The sequence below is a fragment of the Rana temporaria genome, chromosome 8 (genome assembly GCF_905171775.1).
Source record: "Rana temporaria chromosome 8, aRanTem1.1, whole genome shotgun sequence".
Classification (NCBI taxonomy): domain Eukaryota; kingdom Metazoa; phylum Chordata; class Amphibia; order Anura; family Ranidae; genus Rana; species Rana temporaria.
Window position 1 is genome coordinate 41,595,991 of NC_053496.1, and position 23,442 is coordinate 41,619,432.

Below are 23,442 nucleotides of genomic sequence, written 5' to 3' on the forward strand. Positions count from 1 at the left end.
TGTTTAAGATTATTACGCCAGTCGGATCTTAGCGTAAATCCGGCATATCATGTTTTCTGGATAGGAAACAATGATACGCCGGCGGGAAATTCGAATTACGCCGGTGTATTTGTAGATACACCGGCGTAATTCTTTTGAGAATCTGGCCCACAGAATCTAGCTCATGAATGAGCATGCACAAGTGCCCCACAGCAAGCGGCCTGCTATGGTGGACGCTCAGCAGAGGAAAAAAGTCAGGTATAATAAACCTGAATTACACACCGCTGTGGGTGCACATGCATTAGTTACAATTGGTCCTGCCCCCTGCCTCCTTCTTCCCCAGCCAGCAATGTATAAACGCTGGCTGTTTGTCGATGCATGGGTTGCATGACACAGGGGGTGGAGCCCCTGAAAAACATATCGGCCCCGCCCATCCCCGACAGAGGTTGGATTTGACAACTGCACTCACTCTCACTCTCATTGTGGCCGTACCTCTGCCGGCTTGCCCATCAATCCCTGGCTGTGCTGGATAGATGTTCACACTGCTGCGTGTCCTGCTAGGCTGCACTCATTTGTTATCCATCTGCCATTCTTGCCTTGGCTCCAGAACATAAGAGTGCTATGTTTAACCACTTCAATACCGGGCACTTTCACCCCCTTACTGCCCAGACCAATTTTCAGCTTTGTTACATTTTGAATGACAATTACTCAGTCATGTGATTTAAGTGAAGAACTTGCAAACATATTGCAAAAAAAAAATGTTTTATAGTTTCTATTATAAAATTTTGCAAATAAACAATTTTTGTTCATAATTTTGGGCCAAAATTGTGTGAAAGTTAAACTGTGGTGCCAATCATTGAACATTCATTCAATCCTAGCTAATTTATTGAAGCCCTGAAATGTCAGGACAGTACAAATACCCCCCAAATGACCCCTTTTTGTAAAGTAGACAGTCCAAGGTATTTAGTAAGAGGCATGGTGAGTTTTTTTAAGTTGTAATTTTTTTCCTACAATTCTTGTGAAAATTGAGAAATTATTATCACATTTTTTTAACACAAAATTGTCATAATAACAAGTTATTTCTCACACACACAGCATACACATACTTACAATTACACCCCAAAATACATTCTGCTACTCCTCCTGAGTATGGCGATACCACGTGTGAGACTTTTCCGAAGCCTGGCCAGTGGCCACATACAGAAGCCCAACATGTTGGGAGCACTGCCAGGCATTTTAGGAGCATATAATTTCCTTGACAACCTATCACACTTTTGAAGGCCCTGGAGCACCAGGACAATGGAATAACCCACAAAACTACCCCATTTTGGAAAGCAAACACCCCAAAATGTATTGGGCTGCAGATAAGTAACCATGTACTCTGATGGGCTGGAGACTGGTACTTGGGTACTCTAATGGGCTGGAGACAGGTACTCGGGAACTCTGATGGGCTTCAGATAGGTACTCACATACACTGATGGGCTGCAGATAGGTACTTGGGTACTCTGGGCTGGAGACAGGTACTCGGGTACTCTGGGCTGGAGACAGGTACTCGGGTACTCTGATGGGCTGGAGACAGGTACTCAGCTACTCTGGGCTGAAGACAGGTGCTCAGGTACTCTGATGGTCTGCAGAAAGGTACTCGGGTACTCTGATGGGCTGGAGATAAGTACTCGGGTACTCTGATGGGCTCGTAACAGGTACTCAGATGGGCTGGTGACAGGTACTCTTTTTTTTGGGGGCAATCTGTGACAGTGTTTTACTACTGTAATCCATAACCAGCTTTTACCACAATCTCTTCCAGACACGGGATCGGCGCGTGAGGAGGAGAACAGCTAGTTACCGTGGTTTGTTGACATTTTGTGACTGGCTGTGATTGGACACAGCCAGTCACCTGGTAAAGAGTGAATTTCATTGGCTCTTTACCCTGATCAGGGGTGGGCTGTGTCAGAGTCACACGCCTCATCCCAATCAACCCGCTGCGTGCCCCTGGGGGAGCACACGAGTGGCATGCACAAATACAGTGCATATGACCGGCTGTGTTTGGACACAGTCGGTCACATGGTATTTGGTAACTCTGCACTTTGTATAAAAAAAATGTACTCCTGTACCTTGCACCTTGTACGTATTGCATTCCTGAACCTTGCACTCTGTATCAAAAACACATTTCTGAACCTTGCACCTTGTACGTAACACATTCCTGAACTTGCACCTTGTACGAAGCACACTCCTGAATCCTTTACACTTAGCATAGCGCACTCTTACACAGATTGTGCAAAACCATTTGTAATGGAAGCTTTTTATTCTCACAGGGTCCCACATAGCCTACTTGACAACCACCCCCCACTGAGTGACAAAAATATAATCTCTTTAAAATTATATATTTTTTTATTTTAAAAAGTTTTTTTTTTTTTTAAATGTAAGTATGATTTTTTACAACACTGTTGAGGTGGGGGCTGGAGACCTTTCTCTGTAGCCTCAGTTGCACTGAAGATGAATGAATATGACACATGGGCTTCCTGTTTATTAATAAACCGAAGCATAGTAAACACAGCTTACTATGCTCAGTTATCAATGGACACAGGAGCGATCTGTACTGATCGTTCACTGTGTCCAAATCAGAAAAGGAATCCATTCATCTGTCTACCCGCAGCAGCCAGCAGGAGAGGAAAGCTGGCAGCACTGCGGGGGGGAGGGGGGTATCAGATATGTGGCAGCCCAGTAAGGGGGATCGGTGCAGCGGGGCAGGAGGACAATTACAGCTCTCTTGTAATGTGTTTCATCTGTTTGTTTAGCTACTTGCCTGGAGTAAAGCTTTAATCTCTTTTACTTGAATTTCCAAAGACTAGATCAATAGTATCAATGAACATGAAAAACATCGACAAAAGCTTGTTCTTCTCATATTCTGGCAATAAAAACAAATCCATTTAGTTACACTGTATCTGCTTCTCTGACAACAGAAATATATATATTTTTAAATCTCTGAAATGTGATTTCTCTGTAACATGAGTGATGCCACCAGATGAAATGAATTACCTACCACCGTCTTACCGCTTCACTTGATAATCGTTTGTCATAGAAATGTAACCTTTGCACATACGCCATCAATATTGACAGCTGCGTCTTACAAGCTGTCTCGATGGACACTGAGATTTAATATTATGATATATGTAGCTGTCAGGGTGTTCGCTTGAACGTGGTCGAGTGCGCTGGACTTCCTGTATTTAAATAGGATGGAAAGATTTCATTAGCTTTTGATAAATGTATTTATTGATTGTCTAATTTTTATGATGCTTTGTCTATGATTCATCAAGCTGCAGTAGAAGTTAAAGCTGAACTCCAAGCACAAAAAAAATAATAATTTGAGCATATTCCTCAATAAGCACAAAGACCCAGATTCTCGTAGGAGATACGCCGTCGTATCTCTGAGTCTGACCTGTCGTATCTATGCAACTTCATAGAATCAGTTACGCATAGATTTCCCTAAGATCCGACCGGCGTAAGTCTCTTACACCGTCGTATCTTAGGCTGCATATTTACGCTGGCCGCTAGGTGGCGCTTCCGTTGTTTGCAGCGTTGAATATGGAAATGAGCAAGATACGCAAATTCACGAACGTACGCCCGGCCGATGAAGTACAGATACGCCGTTTGCATTAGGCTTTTCCCGGCGTAAAGTTACCCCTGCTATATGAGGCGTAGATGCGGCGTACCAATGTTAAAGCGGGAGTTCAACCAATTCCTTTTTTTTTTTTTTTTTCCTTAGCTTCCTGCTCGTTCGGTCTAGGGGAATCGGCTATTTGTATTAAAATATGATCCGTACTTCCCCGTTTTCGAGATGCATCTTCTTCCGTCGCTTCCGGGTATGGGTCTTCGGGAGCTGGCGTTCCTTCTTTATTGACAGTCTTCCGAGAGGCTTCCGACGGTCGCATCCATCGCGTCACTAGTAGCCGAAAGAAGCCGAACGTCGGTGCTGCTCTATACTGCGCCTGCGCACCGACGTTCGGCTTCTTTCGGAAAATCGTGACGCGATGGATGCGACCGTCGGAAGCCTCTCGGAAGACTGTCAATCAAGAAGGAACGCCCATTCCCGCAGCCCATACCCGGAAGTGGCGGAGAAGATGCATCTCGTAAACGGGTAAGTACGGATCATATTTTAAAACAAATAGCCGATTCCCCTAGACAAAACGACCATGAAGCGAAGGGGAAAATGTGTAAGGTATGGGTGAACCTCCGCTTTAAGTATGGACGTCGTTCCCTCGTCGAAATTTTGAAAATGTTACGTCATTTGCGTATGTCGTTCGCGAATAGGGCTGGGCATCATTTACGTTCACGTCGAAAGCATTGGCTTCTTGTGGGTTAATTTGGAGCATACGCACTGGGATACTTTCACGGACGGCGCATGCGCCGTTCGTAAAAAGCGTCATTTATGTGGGGTCACAGTAAATTAACATAACACACGCCCACATCTACCACATTTAAATTAGGCGGGCTTACGCCGGCCTATTTACGCTACGCCGCCATTTCATTTGAGAATACGGCACTTGCCTGTAAAAGTTGCGGAGGCATAACGTAAATAGGATACGTTACGCCCGCACAAAGTTATGCGCATCTACGTGAATCCGGGCCAAAGGATATAAACCCACTTTGTGAACATCGAAAGCCTTTGCAAACCCAGATATTGCCAATGACATCATCACTGTGCCATAGTTTGTGTAGCGAGCAGAGCTTTTGGCACAGGAAACTACAGGAGGGGGCGGAGACAAGACCAGTCACCCTGCACAAGGAGAGAGAGCAGCAGTGAGTGGTCTTTGTTACAAGAAAAATCTCAAAGTGGATTACTGCACAGATCTAGAAGAAATACACAAAGCACACCATCGGTGTGCGCAGGTATTGCACTAGGACGTGCGCCACAAAGCTCAAACACACATGCCTTTCTCTGCAGCCTCAGCTGCACTGGACAGTGAATGAATTGGAAGTGCTCTGTGCTGGGCGGCTTCCTATTCACACGCTGGCCGCTAGTGGCGTGTACGCTGATTTACGCCTAGAATATGTAAATCAGCTAGAAACGCCTATTCACAAACGCACGCCCGGCCGTCGCAGTTCAGATATGTCGTTTACGTAAGGATTTTTCCGGCGAAAAGTTACCCCTGCTATATGAGGCGCAGCCAATGTTAAGTATGGACGTCGGGCCAGCGTTGAATTTTCCGTCGATTACGTCGTTTGCGTAAGTCGTTCGCGAATAGGGCTTTGCGTCATTTACGATCACGTCGAAAGCATTGGCTTCTTGTGGGTTAATTTGGAGCATGCGCACTGGGATACTTTCACGGACGGCGCATGCACCGTTCGTAAAAATCGTCATTTACGTGGGGTCACTGTAAATTAACATAACACACGCCCACATCTACCACATTTGAATTAGGTGGGCTTACGCCGGCATATTTATGCTACGCTGCCGCAACTTTCATTTGAGAATACGGCACTTGCCTGTAAAAGTTGCGGAGGCATAACGTAAATAGGATACGTTACGCCCGCACAAAGTTACGCGCATCTACGTGAATCCGGGCCAAAGGATATAAACCCACTTTGTGAATATCGAAAGCCTTTGCAAACCCAGATATTGCCAATGACATCATCACTGTGCCATAGTTTGTGTAGCGAGCAGAGCAGCACAGAAAACTACAGGAGGGGGCGGAGACAAGACCAGTCACCCTGCACAAGGAGAGAGAGCAGCAGTGAGTGGTCTTTGTTACAAGACAAATCTCAAAGTGGATTACTGCACAGATCTAGAAGAAATACACAAAGCACTCCATCGGTGTGCGCAGCGTATTGCATTAGGTTGTGCACCACAAAGCTCAAACACACATGCCTTTCTCTGCAGCCTCAGCTGCACTGGACAGTGAATGAATTGGAAGTGCTCTGTGCTGGGCGGCTTCCTATTCACACAAATGGAAGCATAGTAAACAGTTTACAATGCTTTGGTCATGAATGAACACAGTCAGTGAGTGTTTTCACTGTGTTCATTTTAAAAAGGAAGGCACATTTCCCCACTCTCCATCATAAAAAATCCCTTGCAGCAGCTGGAGGGAGACGAGGGAAGCCAGCAGCACTGTGTTGGGGGGGGGGGGGAGTTTTCAAACTTGTCCCTCTTCTTTTGTTTATAGCGCAATAAATAAAAATCGCAGAGGTGATCAAATACCACCAAAAGAAAGCTCTATTTGTGGAGAAAAAATTATAAAAATTTCATTTGGGTACAGTGTTGCATGGCCATGCAATTGTCATTCAAAGCGTGACAGCGCTAAAAGCAGAAGAATGGCTTGGGCAGGAAGGGGGTGAAAGTGCCCTGTAGGCAAGTGGTTAAGGGAGAACTAAAGCCTGCTACACTCATCTCCTCTCCAGTCCAGTTGCAATGCCTGCAAGCTGTTACACCGCTGCCCGGTCTTCTCCTAGGTTCAGCATTGTGATTGACTAACCCAGGATGCATGTGATGGCAGTTAATTAATGTCAGCCAGAGACATGACAGACACGGGCGTCCGCTCCATAGGGCAAGGGAGGGCGCTTGCCCCCCTAGAAATCAGTGCCATGATCCACGGTAAGAAAAACAGCGGGCAGGAAGCAAGGCGGCGGCACGGCGAATCCAATTAGAGACGCTCTTTCTCTCTCTTCTAGCTCCAGCTGACAGAGAGGGGCAGGGGGTTGTTATTTCCTTTGGGGGGGGGGCTCCATTTTTATGATATTGTTATTCAAAGTTGCTAGTTGCTTGATAGTTGCATCAGGTTTCTCAAACCTTTGCATGCCTGCGCTTTATATGATAATGACTAAGCCCCTCCCCTTCATGACAATGTCAAAAAGGGACCGAGCATGGATGACCTTAAAATGATGCCCCCCCCCCCCCTGAAAAAAGGTCAGCGGATGCCCATGATGACAGAGATCACTGGGAACAGAAGATCTCTGACATGTCATCTGGCAGAATGGGGATCCGCCTTGTTTACACTGACAGATCCCTGTTCTGCCTCTGTACACCACATCAAGTCCGCCGGACCCACAGGCGCCCGCTATATAACTTAAACGAACTGGCATACAATGACGCAGATACGTGGTATGCTGCCACCTTGCCGCAGTACAACTGCGGCGGGTGGTCAGGAAGCAGTTCAAATACACCTATGATAAAAATGATAGCCCCTTCATTTCTTTGTAAAGCCCCTTTCATACTGGGGCATTTTTCGAGCGTTTTTCGAGCGTTATTGGAGTGTTTTTCGAGCGTTATTGGAGCGTTTTTTGAGCATTTTTCGAGCGTTATTGGAGCGTTTTTTGAGCGTTATTGGAGCGTTATTGGAGCGTTTTTCGAGCGTTATTGGAGCGTTATTGGAGCGTTTTTTGAGCATTTTTCAAGCGTTATTGGAGCGTTATTGGAGTGTTTTTCGAGCGTTATTGGAGCGTTATTGGAGCGAAGGCTCATCTGCAATCCCAATGTGCTGGTAAAGCACCGCTAAGACCCTAACATTTTAGGGCGTTTTTGCAGTGCCTCGGTGTGAAAGGGTAAGGCGTTTTTACAGCGCTTTCAATTCATTTAAATGGAGAGGGATGTTTTTGGAGCGTTTTTTTCAGCGCCCAAAGATGCTGCTTGCAGGACTCAGTGTGAAAGGTCCATTGAGATGCATGGAGAGCATTTTATGAGTGTTTTAAAAGCGCTATTTTTAACGCTGAAACGCTGTAAAAACGCTTTATTGTGAAAGGGGTCTAAGTGGGCAAACTTACAAAATTTGCAGAGTATCAAATAATTATTTTCCCCACTGTATGCGTCAATTGAAACACATGGCCGTGGCTCTTCGGGGACAAATATCCTCATTTGTGATGGTGCTTAGTAGGTCGGTTCCTCATTACCTAACACCAGACCTCTACCGTAACTGTCACCGACAACCAAGAAGCATTTCAACAAAAACTTCCCTTTATAAAACCGACAAAAAATAAAACAATATTGAGTTGCGTCGTACAATGAACAAAGTCAATATGAAGCTTCCGCGACGATCAAAGATCCCTACAAACGACCTAGAAAAAGATGAGATAAAGAGAAAGCTTTGAATAAAGGAACACATGGTGAAAGATCCTGATCACAATTGAGCCCTCAGGGCCATGACTCTGAGGCCAGTTGTTTGAAAAAGCCCTCTGTGGTACACGGAGGGGATCAGAGATACATGACGGCCTCAAACATCACCCCGGATTTTGTGATAGGTGGGCAGACATCAACGGGGGCAAGCTAGCTAGGTGGAGGCCACAGGTAGGGCGCGTGTTTAATGTGGAGCTCGTCAATACTACGTGACTACTTTTTCAAAGTGTTACCAGACTGATGTAGCCCCCAAGGCATCTTTTTGAAGTGATCAAAACCCTGCTTCTGTTTCCACTGTTTTTAGGTGAAAACTTCAGGCAAAACACAAAATGTACTGATAAATAAGCTGTAAGATTACCCGTGAAGCACCAATATGCGGTCTCTAGACACATTTTCCTATAATTCTCACTCTACTGCCTTGTATTGGCAATCTGCCATCCCTAGAAGCCTGCTGAGAGCTTGAAGCTCCAAAACAGACGTAGCCTGTAGAACGGGATTTGGGATCTTCAGCTATGTTATTGGTTTATTGTGCTAGAAGCTTAAAGGAGTTGTAAAGGAAAAAACAATTTTGCCTAAAATTAATGGCCCGGATTCACATACGCTACGGCGGCATAAATATGCGCCGCTGTATCTCCTTTTCGCTACGCGACGCAGCGCAGAGAGGCAAGCACTGGATTCACAAAGCCAGTGCTGCCAAAACTGCGCTGGGTATCCTAGGCGTAAGCCGGCGTATGTGGAAGTGGGCGTGAGCCATGCAAATGAGGCATGACCCCATGCAAATTAAGGGCCGAGCGCCAGACAGATACGAATCGCCAACTGCGCATGCGCCGTCCCATGGACGCATCCCAGTGCACATGCTCACAAATACGTCGGAACAACTGCCTAAGATACGCCGGATCACTGCCTACGGCGTTAACGTAACCTACGCCTAGTCATATTCACGTCCGACGTAAAATACGTCGGCTTGTGTTCCCTTTGCATGGATGCTGCTGAGTTACACCCCCTTTATGGGGCATAACTTTGCGCCGGACGTATGACTTTACGCACACTGCGTCTGACAGACGTACGTTCGTGAATTGGCGTATCTCCCTCATTTGCATATGTGAATAGAAAATCAATGGGAACGCCAAATACGTCCAGCGTAAATATGCGCCCACTCTATGCCGGCGTAGGCAAGTTACTTCGCCTATTTTCAGGCGTATCTTGGTTTCTGAGTCAGGCGCACAGATACGACGGCGCATATTTGCACTTACGCGGCGTATCTCAAAATACGTTGGCGCAAGTGCTTTGTGAATCCGGGCCAATGTCTGCAAGGTAGACAGACAGAATAGTGTAATGATTCTGTTAAAAAACAAGTAAATACCTATTATATTCCTTCATCTATATCACCTCCGGCATTCTAGTTTCTGCTCTCTCATTCACTTCCTGGTTTGCATCGCTCGTTCATGTAAGAACTACATTTCCAAGTATGAGTTGCGGGGCGCCCAGTAATTCACACCTCCTTGAAGTCTCTAACATGTAGAGAGCGTCCTGCCGCACAGATGTAGTTCCCAGGAGGGGGCGAGCACGTCACTGACCACCGCAGTAAAGCCTCCCCTCACGGTGGTCAGTAAAATCAGACAAGCAGGAAGTGAACAGAACAGAGAAGAAATAGAGCAACTTCTGAGCTAATTACGAACAATGAGGAAGTGAAAAGAGGAATGTCTGCAGGTAAAGGGTGCTTATTATGAAAAAAAAAATTCCTTTACAACCCCTTTAAGCCCGGTACACACTGTTTTTTCCGCTCAACTCAATAGGCTGATTTTTTGTGAAAAGGTGAACTTACCCCCTTTAACCACTTCAGCCCTGGAAGAATTTACCCCTTTCCTGACCAGAGCCCTTTTTGCGATTCGGCACTGCGTCGCTTTAACTGACAATTGCGCTGTCGTGCGACGTTGCACCCAAACAAAATGCAAGTCCTTTTTTCCCCACAAATAGAGCTTTATTTTGGTGGTATTTGATCACCTCTGTGGTTTTTATTTTTTGCGCTATCAATAAAAAAAGAGCGACAATTTTGAAAAAAAGCAATATTTTTTACTTTTTGCTATATAAATATCCCCAAAAAATCTATAAAAAAAATTTCCCCAGTTTTTTCCTCAGTTTAGGCCGAAGTAAAAAAAATCGCAAAAAAACATATATTGATTGGTTTGCGCAAAAGTTATAGCGTCTACAAAATAGGGGATAAATTTATGGCATTTTTATTTTTCATTATTTTTTACTGGTAATGGCGGCGCTCTGCAATTTTTATCGGGACTGCTACATTATGTCGGACACTTTTGACTATATTGGGACCATTGTCATTTATACAGCGATCAGTGCTATAAAAATGCACTGATTACTGTATAAATGACACTGGCACGGAAGGGGTTAAACACTAGGAGGCGATCAAGGGGTTAAGTGTGTCCTAGGGAGTGATTCCCACTGTGGGGGGGGGGGGGGGTGGGCTATCACTGACATGACAGCGATCACTGCTCCCGATGACAGGGCTCATCACCAGGGCTTTTTTTCCTCAGAAAACAGGTGCAGGTACTCCCCCCTTTATGAGTCACTCTTTGTCTCTGTCTCCTACCTATCTCCCAGCATCGTCCATTGGTTCCACCCCTACCCACCACCAAGTACGGCCCCTTTTAGAGAATACAGAACCAAGTATCATTTTATGGTGCTAAATAATTTGTATGGGATTTTATAATGATAATATTAAAGGAGTAACATGGATCCCCTACAGCCAGTAACAATAGACCCCCCCCAGCTCCTTATCAGCAACAATAGATCCCTGAGAAACATTAGTCCTCTTCTGTAACAATAAACTACGGAGAACTAAGTACCCCCCCACATTAACAATAGATTAATTCCAGAAAAAATTGATGCCCTCAGCAACAATAGATCACCCTGCAACAAAAGACACTGAGCAACAAAATACCCCCCTAGTATTCAAAAGATCCACTTCAGCAACAATAGACCCCTGCCAGCAACAATAGATTTCCCAGCAGCCAGCGTCAATAGACCCTGCAGCACACCCTAGCACCTCTTGCCATTTCATATACTCAGTGCTATAGGTGCCGGAACTGCATTTCCCCGCATTCCCACTGAAAAAAAAACTCCTAGTCATCGATGTCAATTCAACTCCCCACCAATTGCAGAGAAGAGTGTATATAAACAGGTACAACTTACATCAAATGATTTTTGCATCTTTGTGTGTCATTTGAGGCCACTCGCTTCACTGGGTATATGTGAGGGTTTCCAACAGTGCTGGGACAAGGTCATCTAGAGCCCAGGGCGAACATGGCAAATTGAGCCCCCCCCCCAAATATGTATGAGCATTATGTGTCAGCAAAAATCCCCCCCCCTCCAAAAAAAAGGGTCAAACACAGATCTTCATGCTCACCCCAAGCATAAACCCCCCCCCCCCCCCGATACAAGTCAACCCCCTGTTGAATTCCCCTTCCCAGCACAAATATTTGCTCCTCCAACCCCCACAGCTCAAATCCTCTCATTCCCCATATGCCCCCAGCACAAATCCAACCCCATATTTTTTTTTGTTTATTTAGAAAAATAAATAAAACTGTGGTGATTAAATGCCACCAGAAAAAAAGGCTCTATTTCTGCGAGAAAAAAAATGATAAGAATTTAATTTCCATATTCCCCCAGCACAAATCCAACCCCATATGAAATGTTTAACTTGAAGCCTGGTACACCCTTTTTTTTCACTCAGCCCAATGGCGTGAATTTTTGTATAAAATGTGAATTTACCCCTTTAAGCGATTGCAGCAACATATTTTTTTTACATAAAAATTTCATTTCCATATGCCCCCAGCACAAATCCAACCCCATATGAAATTTGTATTCCCCAAATTTTTGTTTTTTTTTGTTTATTTAGAAAAATAAATACAACTGTGATGAAAAAACTCTTATTTCTGTGAAAAAAAAATGATAAAAATTTCATTTCCATATGCCCCCAGCACAAATCCAACCCCATATGAAATGTTTATCATTTTTTTTACCCAAAATTATGTCTTTTTTTGTTTATTTAGAAAAATAAAACTGTGCTAATTAAATTCCACTAGAAAAAAAGCTCTATTTCTGTGAAAAAATTATAAAAATTATAAAAATGTCATTTCCATATGCCCCCAGCACGATTTGTATATGGATATGAAATTGTCATAATTTTTTCTCCCAATTTAGAAAAATAAATAAAACTGTGCTAATTAAATGCCACCAGAAAAAAAGCTCTATTTCTGTGAAAAAAATAAAAAATGATAGAGATTTCATATGGGTACAGTGTTGCATGACTGCATAATTTTCATTCAAAGTGTGACAGCTCTGAAAGCTGAAAATTGGCCTGGGCAGGAAGGTAAAAGTGCCCGTTAGGCAAGTGGTTAAGGCACATTAAAAGTGGATGTAGACAGATAGGCCCGGATTCACAAAGCACTTGTGCCGACGTATCTCAAGATACGCCGCGTAAGTGCAAATATGCGCCGTCGTATCTGTGCGCCGGACCCACAAACTAAGATACACCTAAAAATAGGCTTCATCCCGCCGAGGTAACTTGCCTACGCTGGCGTAGCGTGGGCGCATATTTAGGCTGGACGCATGGTGGCGCTCCCATTGATCAGCCATTCAAATATGCAAATGAGGAAAATACGGCGATTCAAGAACGTACGTGCGCCCCACGCAGGCTACGAGTGGTGCGCGTAAGTTGTACGTCCAGTGTAAAGTTATTCCCCATAAAGGAGGTGTAACCCAGCAGCAGACATGCAAAGGTCTGCACAAAGGAATACAAACCAGTGTATTTTACGTAGTTTACGTTGGACGTGAGACTGGCTGGGCGTAGGAAACGTTCATGGCGTAGGCAGTGATCCGGCGTATCTTAGGCAGTTGTTTCAACGTGGTTGTGAGCATGCGCAGGGGGATGCGTCCACGGCACGACGCATGCGCAGTTCTTTAAACGTACTTGTCTGGCGCTCGGACCATCATTTGCATGGGGTCACGCCTCATTTGCATGGGTCAAGCCCACTTCCACCTACGCCGGCCTGCGCCTTCGAAATCTACGCCACGCCGACGCAGCGTGGGGAGCAATAGCTTGCTGAATGCAGTGCTTGCCTCTCTGCGCTGCGTCGGCGTAGCGCACAGGGGGATGTGCTGTGGCGGCGCAATGTGCGCCTGCTGTCTGTGAATCCGGGCCAAAGAGTCTGCAAAAAGAATGCAAGGGATCAGCAACAGATGGAAAAAAGGTGAAAAGCAAGTATTTTGTAAAGGAAATCAAGTTGTTCATGATACACAGAGCTTTAGAAACCCAAATGTCATCCAGTTAGGGTTTACATGTACTTTACCTTTTTTTCCCAGCAGTAAGGCTGCAGCATTCAAACCTCCAAGGACGTTGAATTAAACATTTACGAAACCAAATAAAACCTACAAGAGAATTGCAGTAAATTCTGTCTCTGTGCCTGTTTGTCATTCTTCCGTTTTGCCAGTTTTACTGCATGCGTTTGAGATTTTCCCATTAAACATATTACCCTTGTAAGGACTAGAATCTTCTTGATGTTCAATAACATGGTCCTCTTTCAGCGACATAGGCGTAACAGGGGCTCGAGTCCCTCACTCGGCTGAGCCTTTTTATTTTTTGACTTTTTTTTTATTTTATCAAATTACAGCCTAAACGAGCCCCATTATGTTTTATTGACCAGTTGATGAGTTCTCTTGCTGCAATGTTACCTTGTCAGCTTGTCAAGTTGTCTCTATTACATTTAGCACCCGTTGCGCGGAGGCACTGGAACGGCACAAATCCCCCCCGGTTTTAGCTGGGAGAAAAACACATATATCTCCATTAATGAGCCACCTATCTGGGCTACACGCGGGAGGGGGGAGAAGGCTGTGTGCTATACGGAAAAAAGGGATCCGGGGCCAGGACGCCTAATTTAACAATATAATCTGTCGACGTTTTCTTCTGGGGAAATGGGTATTGATTTTCAAACCTTAAATATACAAGGTAATTTCCTTTGTGGTTTTCGAGGGAAAGGAAGCAATCAAAATTAAAGGGAAAAAAAATAGCAAACAAATTATTTCCTGTAGTTAAAGCAGAACATCATATATTTATGTATGTTAAAGAAAAATGTTTGTTGGATCAAGATTTGAAGAATTGAAAAGATAAACTAAAGCTAACAATATTTTTAAACAATACTATTAGCTACAGTACATGTTTTCTGTTACCACTACACACACACACATATAGGGCCAGATTCAGGTACAATAGCGGCGGCATAACATATCGCATTTACGTTACACCGCCGCAAGTGCTTGATTCACAAAGCACTTGCCTGTAAATTTGCGGTGGCGTAGCGTAAATCCCTCCGGCGCAAGCCTTCCTAATTCAAATGGGGCGTGGATCATTTAAATTAGGCACGTTCCTGCGCCAAACCGACTGCGCATTCTCCGTTTTGAAATTTCCCGCCGTGCTTTGCGCGAAATGACGTCGCACCAACGTGATTTTTTGAACGTCGACATGAGTTACGTCCTTTCCTATTCACGGACGACTTCCACACAAAAAAGAAAAATTAAAATTCGACGCGGGAACGACGACCATACTTTAACATGGCAAGTCTAAAGATAGACCAAGAAATAGCAGCTTTAACTATACGCCGGGAAAAGCCGACTAGCGACGACGTAAGAGAATGCGACGGCCGCACGTACCTTTGTGAATCGCCGTAAACAGCTAATTAGCATACCCGACGCGGGAAACGACGCAAACTCCACCCAGCGGGCGCCGAAGTATTACACCTACGATCCGAAAGGCGTAGGAAGCCGTCGTATCTTGGTTTGAGGATTCAAACTAAAGATACGACGCAGCAAATTTGAAAATACACCGGAGTATCAGTAGATACTCCGGTGTATTTCTTCTGTGAATCTGGCCCATAGTTGTTGCCCTCTTCCACCTGTCCTAGTTAGTAGTGGTCAGTTTTTAAGGGCCCATTATAGTGGTGGTCAGTGGGAGAATTACCCCTTTATGTTGTTAGCAAGTGGAGATGTGCGCTTTTATGTTGGTAGTTAGTACAGAAGCCCCCCGACAATTTTAGTTAATGTTAAGTTGCCCCCTTACAGTGGGGATCATTGGTGAAGTCCCCCTTGGGATAATGGTCAGTGGAGAAGCTGCCACTTACAATGGGGGTCAGTGGTGAAGTGCCACCAAATAATGATTGTCTTTGGTAAAGTGCCCCATTACAATGGTGGTCAGTGAAGAAGTGCCCCTTTAAATTTCTTGTGAATGAGAAAGGGCCTCCTTACATTGGTGGCCAGTTGAAAAATGTCCAATCACATTAGCAGTTAATGAAATAGTGTCTCCTTTCCTTGGTGGTCAATGTAGTGTCCTTTTACAATGGGAGTCAGTGGAGAAGCCCTCCCAACAATGGTGGTCATTGGTGAATTGCTCCCTTACAGTGGTGATCATTGGAGAAGCTGCCCCTTACAATGGTGGTCAGTGGTAAAGTTACCCCCTACAAAGGTGGTCTTTGGCGAAGTCCCCCTTACACTGGTGGTCAGTGGAGAAGTGCCCTCTTAAAGTGGTGGTCAGTGATGAAGTGCCCCTTTAAATTGGTTATGAATGGTTAAGGGCCTCTTTACATTGGTGGCCAGTTGAAAAGTTTCCCATTACATTTGGTTGTAAATGGGAAAGGTTGCCCTTACATAAATAGTCAGCTAAAAAGAGCCCCATTACATCAGTGGTCAGTAAAATAGCGTCCCCTTACATTGGTGATCAATGTAGTGTCCTTTTACAATGGTGGTCAAAGGAGAAGTTTCCTCCTACATTGGTGGCAATGTACAAAAACATAGAATATCCAGGCTCAAACTTACCGACCAATCAGCAACCAACCAAATTCACCTGTCTAACTGTGTGCGTTAAAAACAGAGGTTTAGTTGCACGCATTGGTGGTAATGTATTGCCCCCTTACATTGATAGTGAGAGGAAAAATGCTTCCTTGCACTTGGAAGTCAATGTAGTATTCCCATACATTTATGCTTAGGTGAAGAAAGACCACCTTACTTTGGTCGTTGGTGGCAAAAAAACTCTTATGCCACATACACACGATCAGGCATTTGCCAGCCAAATCACATCGGAATTCCATCGGAAAAATATAGAACATGTTCTATATCTAAAGTTTTATAAATTCTAATTTCTAAATTTCCGATGAAAAAACTGGGGTGGGGCTACACATGATCCGAAAATCCGATAGAAAATGTCCACCGGAAATTCCGATAGAAATTCCGATAGTGTGTACGGGGCATTATACTTTTGGTAAGTGGGAGAAAAACCCTCTTAGTTTGGTGATCAGTGGCAGAACCCATACATTTGTGGACGTGGAGAGGGACCCCCATTCATTTGGTGGTTAGTAGACAAAGGAAACCCGAGCTTTGGTGTGCAGTGGGAAGAATGTCCTACACTGGAGATCAGTGGAAAAAAATGCTCCCTTATAGACAGCTAAAAATATCATTTATGCAAGTGGAAGTGGTTTCTTACCTGAGAAATGAAAGAAGAATCAATGGTCCAGCAACACTATCTTGTTCAAGTAGTGATGGTGTTGGAAGCAGGGCTCAAGTCCTGCGGGAACGTGTGGGAACGGAGTTCCTGCACTTTTTTTACAGCAGGAACGCAGTTCCCTTTGCAGGACTAGAGCAGCCGAGCCGCCCGAGCCAATCCTTCACTGAGCGGCGATGCCCAGCTTGAGTCACTGTCAGGGGCAGGTGAACCTTAGTAATCCTTTATGTTACTGGCCGCTTCCTGTATATGGATTCATCGGGTAGTGTGCGGGTATTCCGTCACTTCCTCGATGCCGCAATGTCTCCTGGGAGCTTTTGTCATAGTTCCCAGGAGACATTGCAGAGGTCTGCCGCGAGTTATCGTGGGATTTAGAAAGAACTTGCGGTTTAGTAATTATGCATATGAGCGTATAATTTTTTATTCTTTTTGGTGGGGGAGTGGATCTTGGGTGGGAGTTCCCACACTTTTTCCCCCAGGACTTGACCCCTGGTTGGAACTATACAGGAATCCAACCCCCCAGCATGTACTACTCAAGGAAGCCCTTCCGACCTCAAGAGGAATGGATCCTAGTAGAGAAAAGCCACTCTCCATCAGAATCCACCAGGGGGAGCCAACCTGAATCCAGGAGTTTGGAACCACCAGCTATGATCATATGATCTAAGCTGTCTAGGATTTAGGTCATGCGAGGGAAATAGAAATCCAAAAACATATATACATTTTTTAATTATTTTAATGGAGGAAAATTTGTTTAGCCCAAATGATAATGTGATTTATCAATGTTCAGTTCATTGACGTGACATTAATTTCCATTGAGAGGTCCTCTATTGGCGAAAAATACCAACTACCTATAAATAAAAGCTCAGCAGTGTCCCTAGCAAACCCCACAAACCACTTGAGACCCTTCAGCTGTGATTTTCCTCAACAGAATTTGTTTCCATTTCAAACTGTGCGCACAATAAACTCCGTTAACGCACCCTGCGGACACAAACACTTTCAGACAAATTACCTGAGGAACTTACCGCTCGTGAAACAAACCAACTTCATTCTCCGTGAAACAATAAAAAAGTGAGAGCTCCACTTAATAACCCGTCCTCCTCTCCGTACTTAATGGTCCGGGGCCCGTGCCATGGGTGTAATGGCTTCTGAAGATGGGATGTATGCGCTGCCAATTTATAAATAAATTATTGTAATGTTAATTGAGACTAAATTGCCTCCTTTTAATATGATCTGATAATTAAAGCTTTAGTGGCCGAGCTCCTTGCACTTTATGGCTTATAGGAGATAGAATAACTTTATTAAGCGCTGCACTTTGATTAAAATATAATAGGAGATGTTTCATTGTTTTGCACACTTGAGCTTTAGAAATATATTTATGTTTTTAAAAGTGGAACTCCAGTGCAGACATTTTCTTTTCATTGCATGGCATGAGAATTAATTAGAACTTCTGTTTATTGCTGTTTCTCTCTGTACAGTAGTTCTGAGCAATGCTGTATCCCAATATTGTACTTTTTTGGAGGATTATTTTTTCCTGAAATAATTTTACCAGATAGAAAATAATAAAAAATGTGCAGCAAGGGCACAGACAGAAATAAAAATCAGACAAGGGTTTTAGCCTTTCCCCAACAAAACTAAAAAGTGTTTTTATTTAGTTTGTGTTGCTGTTAATATTTGGAGAATGCAGTGCCCCTCAATGCACAAAAATAGTTGCCGCGCACTGTGGTCCAGCATGGACAATATTGGATTCCAGGATAGGCACATTTCCGCATACTGTATATCATCTAGCAATATTAAAGTAAGCTACTGAGTAGAATAACATGTAAGGAGAAGAGGAGATGGAGTCAGAATTTTCCTCTTTAAATCTCTTGCTAGGGTGATAATGTAAATTTTCACTTATCTGTGATTTTTGCAAAGTTCTTAATGTACTGATTTGTCTGGTTGGTTTGCAATTGTGGGTGAAATAACGGCATTGCCAATTACAGGCAATATGTTTGCCGTCATTAAACACACTAATGCTGAATTGTCGAAAGGAGTTCACTAGTGACATGCACAAAAAAGTGCATGTAACATCCTTAACTGGCTTTACCTTGGTTTACCCCCGAGTATGCCATTAAAAAAAATATTACAATGTGTATATAATAATATCTATAGATATATGTATATATAGATATCTATATATACACAGTATCTCACAATCCATCCTGCCTTGTATCAACTGTTCAGGCTGGTGGTGGTGATGTAATGGTGTGGAGGATATTTTCTTGGCACACTTTGGGCCCCTTAGTACCAATTAGCGGCAAGCACTACCTGAGTATTGTTACTGACCATGTCCATCCCTTTATGACTACAGTGTACTCATATTCTGATGGCTCCTTCCAGCAGGATAATGCACCAAGTCACAAAGCTCCAATCATCTCACCACTGGTTTCTTGAACATGACAATGAGGTCACTGTAATCCTTTCGGATGTGGTGGAACGGGACATTTGCATTATGGATGTGCAGCCGACAAATCTGCAGCAACTGCGTGATGCTATCATGTCAATATGAACCAAAATCTCTAAGGAATGTTTCCACCACCTTTTTGAATCCAGTTTCCTCCCACACTCCAAAGACATGCTGGTAGGTAAATTGGATCTTGTCCAAATTGGCCCAGTATATATATGTATATATGTGTGTATGACTGTGTGTCCCAAGCGTGTCACGATCCTACGGGGTAAAATGACCGCACCAGCCAAGCAGACTCTGGCTGGAAAAAGCGCCCAGAGGTGATTCAGTTCGCATGAGTTGCGCTATACAAGTCATTCATTCATTCATTCATTCATTCATTCATTCATTCATTCATGCCACTAAGAGTTAAGGCAGTTCTTAAGGCATAAGGGTGTCCATTTACAACTAAAGACTAAATAAAAGCCATCTGGATGCATCACTCTCTTCTCTCTAGCTCTGCAGTGCAGTGCAGTAATTCCTTTCCACCACTAGGGCCCAGATTCTTAAAGGACTTACGACGGCGCAGCCCCATGTACGCCGTCGTAAGTCCTAATCCGACCCGTCGTATCTATGCGTCTGATTCTTAGAATCAGTTACGCATAGATATCCATTAGATCCGACGGCGTAAGTCTCTTACGCCTTCGGATCTTAACTGCAATTTATTTTTTGACCGCTAGGTGGCGCTTCCGTCGAATTCCGCGTCGAGTATGCAAATTAGCTAGATACGCGAATTCCCGAACGTACGCGCGGCCGACGCAGTAAAGTTACGACGTTTACGTTAGGCTTTTCCCGGGGTAAAGTTGCCCCTGCTATATGAGGCGCAGCCAATGTTAAGTATGGCCGTCGTTCCCGCGTCGAAATTTGAAAAAGTTACGTCGTTTGCGTAAGTCGTCCGTGAATGGGGCTGGACGTCATTTACGCTCACGTCGAAACCAATGACGTCCTTGTGACGTCATTTGGAGCAATGCACACTGAGATATTTTACGGACGGCGCATGCGCAGTTCGTTCGGCGCGGGGACGCGCTTCATTTAAATGATTCACGCCCTCTACCCGTCGAATTTGAATTCCGCCAGGTGATTTACGCTACGCCGCCGCAACTTTACAGGCAAGTGCTTTGTGAATAAAGCACTTGCCTGAAAAACTTGCGGCGGCGTAACGTAAATCGGATACGTTACGCCGCCGCAGAGATACGCCCAGTGTACAAGAATCTGGGCCTAGATGTCTGCTGGAGATGAATGACTTGATTCAACTCAAAAGCCTGAGGACATCTTGTGAGTGCAAGTCATGATAGACCCTGCTCCTAAGGGGTGTCATCACAGTGACCTGCACATATACAGGGATTTAATGATTCCTGAGATTTACCAAAGCGCTTTCTAACCATTCTTGACTTGTTCTTGTGGAAAAAAAGTAAAGTGACAGTTCATACATAACAATCAAATCATTTTAGCGGGGGAAGTATGTGGTGTGTGTGGAGGGGTCTTTTCTGCTGATCACTATTATGCAAATGGTGACAATATGAAGCCTGCAAAGGCCACCAGAGACTGAATAGGAAATATACACTATAAAAGTATGTGGACACCTCTCCAAATGAGTTCAGGTGTGTAGTTAATACTACGCCATTACAAAGACAATTTAGAATCACCTCCAACCTTGTATTAACAGTTTGGGGAAGACCCTTTCTGTTCCAGCATGACTGTGCCCCTGTGTACTAAGCCAGCTCCATAAAGACATGGTTTGACCAGTTAGGTGTGAAGGAACTTGAGATCAACCCTACTGAACACCCTTGGCACAAATTTGAACGTTGATTGTGAGCCAGTCAGGGATGGACTGGCCATTGGGACTACAGGGACTACAGGGACTACAGGGAGTTTCCCGGTGGGCCGATGGCTCAGTGGGCTGGCTTCAGTGATAGTGGACGAAATGTGGCAAAGAGTTGTAGGGGGTACCAAGAAGGGAGATCCAACAAAATATCACTATGGAGTCTACTGACTTGTAGTTTTGTCCCTATAAATAAATCTCTTCATCAATGAAATAATGTCTTGTGCATAGCAATCAAAATGTAATCAATTGATTTACTGACTTTGCTGTAAATGAGAAGATTTATCGGACACACAAGGGAGCAATGGACGGCTTAAAGGGCTCGGTATCCAAGATTATCCCTCATTGATTCCAATTAAAACCTCAAATATAAGTGACATATCTTCAGCTAATCTTCACATCACTTGACGACAGCCAACTTCATGAGCAAAACTTGCTTAGCCATCTAAATACATCCAATGACTTTCAAGAAACCTTTATGGTTTTCTTTATATAGAAAAAGTCAACTGGAACTTTTTAGGCCTTGACAAATTGACAAAGAAGCAACCATATAAGAAATAGACAAAGGTGAGCTGGCCAAAGGTAAGTGGAGGTGGTACTCAGTCCCTAAAAATATACACACAACAAAAAGCAAAAACCCACACACAACCCACACCAACCCAACTCAAACAACCCGCCAAGGAATGCATATAAGAAACATTATTTATAACGTTATCTTAAAGCGGAGTCCACCCAAAAACGGAACTTCCGCTTTAAGTGCTGGTGACCACGACATGCCACATTTGGCATGTCATTTTTTTGGGGGGGAGCAGGTACTAGTTTTCACAGGCACCCAGCTCCCGATAACTCCCCTGGTGCCGCTGCGCCAGTATATATAGTATACATTCGAGTACAAATATCCTTTCGTCTACGCGTTTCGCCTTTTGGCTTCCTCAGGACGAGGTAGGAGAATTTTGACAGTGGGACATTAAGTATTTCATTTATCAGAATGATCATCAGCCATCCATTGCACCAAGGACGTTTAGAATCGCAGGTGTACCATCAATCATTTAAACACAGCTTATAAGAAAGCTTATTTTCTTATAAGCTGCGTTTAAATGATTGATGGTACACCTGCGATTCTACGGTGTGTAGTTACAGACAGAAGAACAGGAAGTGAGGATTTCTTAGAAGAAATAAGGTAAATGAAGCTATTTAGGGGAAAAAAAATTCCTTTACAACCCCTTTAAGCCTTACCTTGGACTCACTAGCCCCACCTGCTGTCAGCTGTGGACAATTTTCAATGCAGCCCATAAATAGGAAGTGATGCTATCTCTCAGCGCCCATTTGTGTGGATTAGCTCCCTGGGTTTTCTGACTGCTTGTGATCTTGATTATCGTGTTGAACTTCTGCCTGAATCCCTGACTACTCTCTAGCCTGCTGATTTTTTACTTCACCGCCAGCTCGTGTATGACCTTTGCCTGCCTGACCACTCTCTGGATTTCGATAGTGTACCATTTTGCCTGACCTGTTGCCAACCTAATCTGCCTGACTACGTTTTTGCCTGAATCCTCAGAACACAAGTTCCACTTCGGGCAGTACCTATCACAGGTACCTTACAGGTGTGCATTTGTATTCAGCCCCCCTGAGTTATATTTTGTAGAACCCCTTTTCACTGCAATTACAGCTGCAAGTCTTTTTGGGGATGTCTCTACCAGCTTTGCACATCTAGAGAGGGACATTTTTGCCTGTTCTTCTGCAAAATAGCTCAAGCTCTGTCAGATTGGATGGAGAGTGTCTGTGAACAGCAAGTCAAGTTTTGTCACAGATTCTTAATTGGATTAGGTCTTCACTTTGACTGGGCCATTCTAACACATGAATATGCTTTGATCTAAACCATTCCATTGTAGCTCTGGCTGTATGTTTAGGGTCATTGTCCTGCTGGAAGGTGAATCTCCCCCCCAGTCTCAAGTCTTTTGCAGACTCTAACAGGTTTTCTTCTAAGATTGCCCTGTATTTGGCTCCATCCATCTTCTCATCAACTCTGACCAGCTTCCCTGTCCCTGCTGATGAAAAGCTTCTGTACAACATGATGCTGCCACCACCATGTTTCACGGTGGGGATGGTGTGTTCAGGGTGATATGCAGTGTTAGATTTCCTCCACACGTAGCGTTTTGCTTTTAGGCCAAAAGGTTCAATTTTGGTCTCAAGTGACCAGAGCACCTTCTTCCACATATTTGCTGTGTCTCCCACATGGCTTTTCGCAAACTGCAAACAGGACTTCTTATGGCTTTCTTTCAACAATGGCTTTCTTCTTGCCACTCTTCCATAAAGGTCAGATTTGTGGAGTGCACGACTAATAGTTGTCCTGTGGGCAGATTCTCCCACCTGAGCTGTGGATCTCTGTAGCTCCTCCAGAGTTACCATGGACCTCTTGGCTGCTTCTCTGATTAATGTTCTCCTTGCCCAGCCTGTCAGTTTAGGTGGACGGCCATGTCTTGGTAGAT